Source organism: Arachis hypogaea, chromosome 15, assembly GCF_003086295.3.
Source record: "Arachis hypogaea cultivar Tifrunner chromosome 15, arahy.Tifrunner.gnm2.J5K5, whole genome shotgun sequence".
In the NCBI taxonomy this organism is placed as follows: domain Eukaryota; kingdom Viridiplantae; phylum Streptophyta; class Magnoliopsida; order Fabales; family Fabaceae; genus Arachis; species Arachis hypogaea.
The window spans coordinates 109,992,692-109,999,401 of record NC_092050.1 but is presented as its reverse complement, the minus strand read 5'-3'; positions in this window follow the sequence as shown (position 1 = coordinate 109,999,401).

Here is a 6,710-nt window from a genome sequence, read left to right as displayed (position 1 = left end):
TTGCTTGTTCCCCAAGCACTTGGAAACAATGGTTAATTTTCATGATTTATTTGCGGGCTTTTTGAACTTACTTTGGTGTGGGAACACCAAACTTAGTACCTTGCCCATGGTTAACCATGTGTGATAATTTCTTTTTCTCTTTCACAAGTGATGGAACTGGAAACTAAGAAATGCAGTAAAATGGCTAACTATTTCATCCAGTATGCTTGAAGCCTATATTATGCAGAAAGTGAGAATGTGCTTTTAAGTAAGACTTTGGTGGAACACCAAACTTAGAATCCTTCATTCTCCCTTAGATTGTATTGGTGTGCAACACCAAACTTAGCTTCTTGCATTATAGATGAAGTTAATTAACCTTTTTATTAAAATAACTATGGAAAGAAAACTACCTCAGGTTGGGTTGCCTCCCAACAAGCGCTCTTTTATTGTCACTAGCTTGACATTCTTCATCCTCTGATCATGGAAGTTGAAGTCTCAGTTGCCTTTGGTTTCCTCCTCTTACCGTAGGCTTCTCCTTGTTTTCCATAACTGTCTTCCCTTTCAACTCAGCAGCTTTTTCATTGTTCTTCGAGTCATCTTCAGTGGCTCTTAGGGATATATTTCCTTCTCTCTCACCCAATTTAGCAGGGTTTTGAACCATTTGTTCCATGTACCTTTCAATTCTCTTGAGATATGCCTCTTGGTTTTTCCTTATGTCCTCCTGCTCTATTAATGTCATTTCTTGGATTTTCATAAACCTTTCCATCATCATTTCTAGAACATAGAGTTTTTGAAGGTTTAGGATTGGTTGTGACTGTGTAAATTGTGGTGATTGATGGAAGTCATTTTGGGCAGGTGGTGGGGTAGGATAAGGTTGGAGGTGTGTATATTGGGGTGGTGTGTAGTGATTTTTGTTGGTATGGTGATGTTTTTGCAGGTTTGGGAAGTTGGGGTTATTATAGTTGAAGTCCCTTTGTTCCTGATACTGAGATTCCCTCATTCTTAAATAAGAATGTGGTTTCCATGGTGGAAATTGTGTATTCACTGTGGCTGAATGTAGAGAATCAATTTGTCTGGCTATTGATTCCAATTGCTGCTGTGTTTGCTGGTGTAGCTGCTTGTTTTGATCCATGATTGCTCTCACTCCTTCAAGATTCATTACTCCCTTTTCTGAAATTGCATTCCGTGGCATCTCAAATGAGTGTTGGTTATTGGCTCTTTTGTCACTGAACTCTGCAGTTCCTTGGATGGTTGCTGTTGCCTTGAGTAGGCCATCTGAGAAGTAATCTACTGCTTTTCTTGTTTCGGAGGTTAATCCTTCATAGAATGCTCGAAAATCTACCTTGTCATTTGATTTCTTGTATCTCTCCCATGCTTTGAACAGTGGTTCTTCCTCTCTTTGTATGAATGGATGTACTCCTTCTTTCATCTTGATGTTTTGTTGGGGTGAGGAAAATTTGGCTAGAAACTTGGCAACCAATTCATCCCAACTAGTTATACTTCCTTGAGGAAAGGTTTCAAGCCATTGTGCCGCTTCATCCTTCAGTGAGAAGGGAAATAACATGAGCTTAATGGTATCATGGTCTACACCATTGAGATTGACAGCCCCACATGTTTTCAGAAAAATGGATAGGTGCTGTTTAGAGTCCTCCAAGGGATTTCCACCATAGGAACAATTGTTCTCTATTAGTGTAATGAGTTGTGGCTTCATGTTGTGATGTTCTTCTTTCTCAGAAACTTCTTCTTCCCTGTGACATATAAATCAATCAATAGAAAACACAGTGATTCTCTTGAAAATTGGATGTAGCCGGTTGAGACAAAACTTCAAACAGTTAGTAGGTTAGTCAAAAGTTAATGAAAAATAAAGAAAAAGTGCTTGATCTAGATCACCACCTCACTTAATCATTGTCAATCTAATCAATCCCCGGCAACGGCGCCAAAAACTTGATGAGTTATTTTGATGAGAAACGAATTTCTACCAAAACACCCAAAACTAACCGGCAAGTGTACCGGGTCGTATCAAGTAATAAAAACTCACGGGAGTGAGGTCGATCCCACAGGGATTGAAGGATTGAGCAATTTTAGTTTAGTGGTTGATTTAGTCAAGCGAATCAAGTGTTGGTTGGGTGATTTGTGATTTGCAGAATGTAAATTGCATGAAATTAAAGAGAGCGGGAAAGTAAATTGCTGAAACTTAAAGGACAAGAAATTAAATGACAGAAACTTAAAGTGCAAGAAATGTAAATTGCAGAATCTTAAAGTGCAAGAAATGTAAATTGCTTGAAAAGTAAAGGGGATTGGGATGAGGATTTGCAGAATTTAAACAAGGGAAAACTAAATTGCATCAAACAGAAGAAGGAAAAGGGAATTGGGATTGAACCGGATCTTATAATAGCAAAGTGAATAAACAATGAAAGCATTAAACAGAGAATTGAAATGAGAATTCAGATCTCAGGACCCAGAGACTAGAAAACCAAGTCTAGATCTCAATGCCTTCCTAGATCCAACAAGAACGATAGCAAGGAAATTGTAAATTGCAAAGAGAAGAGATGAAGAACAATGAACCGGAAATGAAATTCAGTAAATAAAGCAAAGAGATCCAAGATTGAGATTGAAACAGAATTTCTTCAATTCTCCAATCTAAGATCTAAGACACATGTCAAATGAAATTGAAAGCAATGAAAGCCAGAAATTAAAGTTCACTCAAGTTCAAAAGCTCTCCGAAAACTATTATGAAAATTCTAAAAGGAAAACTCCCCAGGAAAACTCTCCAGAAAAGCTCTCCCGAAAAGCTCCCTTAATAACTTGAATTCTATTCTATTTATACACTTTCCAAAAATGATCTTCAAGCCTTGAGTTGGGCCTTTGTTCTTGGTGGAATTGGGTTGAAAGAGGCCTTGGTTGATTGCTCTTGAAGATTGAAGAAGAACCGAAGTGAACCAATTGAACCGGAAGTGAAGTTAGCCAACGTTGGTCTTCAACGTTAGGGCCAAAGTTAGGGGTCTAACTTTGACCCCAACTTTTCATAGCAGCAAACCACATCCTTCTGGTATGGACGTTGGCGCCAACGTTAGGGGTCTAACTTTGACCCTAACGTTGGCCTTGCTTGGTGTGATTGGCGCCAACGTTAGCCTCCACGTTAGGGGGCTAACGTTGGCGCAAACGTTGGCCTACTCCCCCATTGTGATTTAAGTGCCAACGTTAGCCTCCAAGTTAGGGGGCTAACGTTGGCGCAAACGTTGGTGGCCCAGGGATGAAGTTTCTCTTGCCAACGTTAGCCTCCAAGTTAGGGGGCTAACGTTGGCTCAAACGTGGGAGCCCAGGGAGTACTTCATGCCCAACGTTAGCCTCTAAGTTAGGGGGCTAACGTTGGGGCTAACTTCAAGCCTCCAAGTTCAATTTCAACTTCCATTCTTCACTTCTAGCCATTCCTCTTTGCTTCAACCTTTCTTCAAGCTTTCCTCACCTATCATGAATCAACCAAACTCATCAAAGCTATGCTCAAAATCATGAGATATTCAATCTTTCATAATATGCAACAAATATAGCACAAAACCTCATGAAATGGCATGAATTCATATATGGTTGGTACAATCAAGGGAAACATGAAAATCTACTCAATTAGCTTGCTTGTAGCTCAAGAAAGTGCATAATTCTAATGAAAACTAAAGAAAAAGACTAGCTAAAATGGGCTAGGATGACTTGTCATCAACTTCCCACCTGTTGCTTCGATCCAGCTCTCATAGAACTCCTTAGTGGTTCCCGAGATGGCGCAAGCTCTATCAGAAAACGTCAGCCATGCACACCACACCTGCCACGTGAACTCACAGGCAAAAAATAAATGATGTACAAATTCTATGTTCTTTATACACAAAACACAAATTTTGTCATGATGATTAATAATGCCAAGTCTACTCAGCCTCTCCTTCGTATTTACCCTACCTACTAGCACAAACCAAGCAAAGAGTTCAACTTTTGGTGGAACCAAGCCTCTCCAAATGGAGCTTGTGAAGTTGTAACTTGTGATGACGGCTGGGAGCGTCTCATTATGTAGCACCTGCACAAAAGAATTAGTAGAAAATACTCCATTTTTATCAAATTTCTATACCACTGAATCCTCTCTATCAACCGATAACCTCACAACCCTCAACCGGTCGTGTAATTGATTTAGCAACTCTAACTCCCATTGGAAGAGTTCCCTCCTCCATTAGAAGTCCCATGCCCACTCTAGCCCATCCCAAAACCCACAGTCCCCTATTACGGAACCTTGTTGATTTGAAACAGAGAAGAGTCTTGGAAAACATTCTTTCAAAGAGCCATCTTGTAACCACGCATCCTCCCAAAAACGAATGTTCCTGCCATTTCCCACCTCCATCGACAGACCCCTGATCATCATATCTCTTGTCTATTGCTCCTTAATATTAAGCTGGCAAATATCTTTCCACGGCTCCCCTCTTGATGGCACAGATTGGTTTGATAACATTACAATTGGGTCCAACTGATTACAAGAGCAAACAATCTTCTTCCAAAGCGGGCAGTCCTCCTTTGAAAAATGCCACCACCACTTGAACAGTAGCACCGCATTCCTAATTAAAGCATCCTCCACCCCAAACCTCCTAGCTTTTTCAGGGCCTAAACTACCTCCCATTTCACCAGTGGTATCCCATTATTCTCATCTTCTTTACTCCATAGGAACCTTCTTTGAAGCCCAATAATCCTTTCTACAACCCCCTTTGGCATCTTATACAAGCTTAAGTAGTAAACTGGCAGGCTATTGAGAACAGATTTTATAAGGACCAACTTACCCACTTTGTTGAGAGACCTAGCTTTCCATAAACTCAGCTTGTCTTCAACCTTGTCAATGATTGGTTTCCAGGTCTTCACCAATCGAGGATTAGCACCAAGAGGAATCCCTAAGTACCTAATAGGTAATATCACTTTGCCACAACCCAACAGACCACACATATTCGTCACCCATTCCTTCTCACAGTTGACTGAAATTAGGCTCGATTTTTCAAAGTTGATACTCAGGCCAGACATTAACTCAAAACAACGCAAGAGCCTCTTGTAATTCACTAGCGTCTTCGTTTCCTGAGGACAAAATAATATAGTGTCGTCTGCAAATTGGAGATGCGACAATTCTATATTGTCCCTTCCCACCAGCAGTGGAGATATTCTGCTATTTCTAACCGCCTCTCCCACCATCCTGTGCAGAACATCAACAACGAGAACAAACAGGAAGGGAGAGAGAGGATCGCCTTGTCTGAGGCCCCTCTCCATCTTGAACGGCTTAGTTGGTGACCCATTGATCAATATTGACATAGATGCTGTAGTCACACATTCTTTCACCCAGGTCCTCCATTTAATACCAAAACCCATCTTCTGTAGCACTATATCCACAAAGCTCCATCTCACTCTGTCATAGGCTTTCTGGAAGTCCAATTTAACAATTGTCACTTGCTTCTTCTGCAGCTTAAGCCAGTGAACTGTCTCACAAGCAATGAGGGCACCATCATGTATTTTGTGACCCTTTACAAATGCAAACTGGGTCTCTCCCACTAAATGTGGCATCACTGATCGCATTCTTCTTACCAGCACTTTTGATATCACCTTATAGACACAGCCAACCATACTAATCGGTCTTAAGTTTTTGATTTCCTTGGCTCCCACAAATTTTGATGCTAACGCCACCCAAGTAACATTAGCATCTGCTGGTAACTTTGCATTCTGAAAAAAGTTCAACACAGCTGCAGTAAACTCCTGACCAAGCTCATCCCAGCATTTCTTAATGAAGTTCATATTGTAGCCATCACTACCTGGAGCTTTATTGGACTCACAATCCCAAACTGCCTCTCGTACTTCCTCCATCGATGGCATCTCTTCTAACATTGCTGCCTCTTTGTCAGTAATCTGCTCAACCAGCCCATCACGGATCCCAATCAAAGGGGCATGCTCCTGCCTATACAGTTCTTTATAAAAACCCACAATCTCAATCTTTATTCTGGCCTGATTCCGTACCAGCCTTCCATTAATCAGTAAAGAATCGATTCTGTTGTTCCTCCTTCTTGCCGATGCTAAGTTATGGATATATCTAGTGTTTCTGTCCATATCTCTAGCATGCTTGGATCTGGACATCTGGGTTCCAATGCACCTCTTTTCTGATATACCACTTCGCACAACAAGTCACCAGAGCCTTACGTCTAGCCTCCATTGTTCCATCATAACTACCAGCACTGACCTTGTCATCAATCTTCTTGATCTCCTCCTCAAACTTCTTTATCCTGTTATCCATATCCCCAAAATTATCCGTATGCCATCTCCTGAGCAGTACTGTCAACGCCTTCATCTTGTTTGTAAACATGCTGTCTCCCAGTTTCCTCCACTCATCCTTTACCAACTTCAGAAACCCTTCATGTGTAAACCAGGAATTCAAACTGTGAAAAGGTCTTGGGCCCGCACAAATTCTAAAGTCTTCTAGAATCAATGGACAATGATCTGATAGGCCTCGTGGTCCTCCTTTCAAACGAGTGTCTGGGAACTCCTCAAGCCCCTCCAAACTGACCAGGATCCTATCAATGCGGCTACAAGATTGACCTCGAAACCATGTGAACTTCCGGTCAGTTAATGGTAAATCAACTAACTGCAAATCTTGTACCCAATCCTTAAAATCCTCCACAGATGCCGATAGACTAGTAGCACCTTTCCTTTCTTCCAAATGTAGTATCTCATTG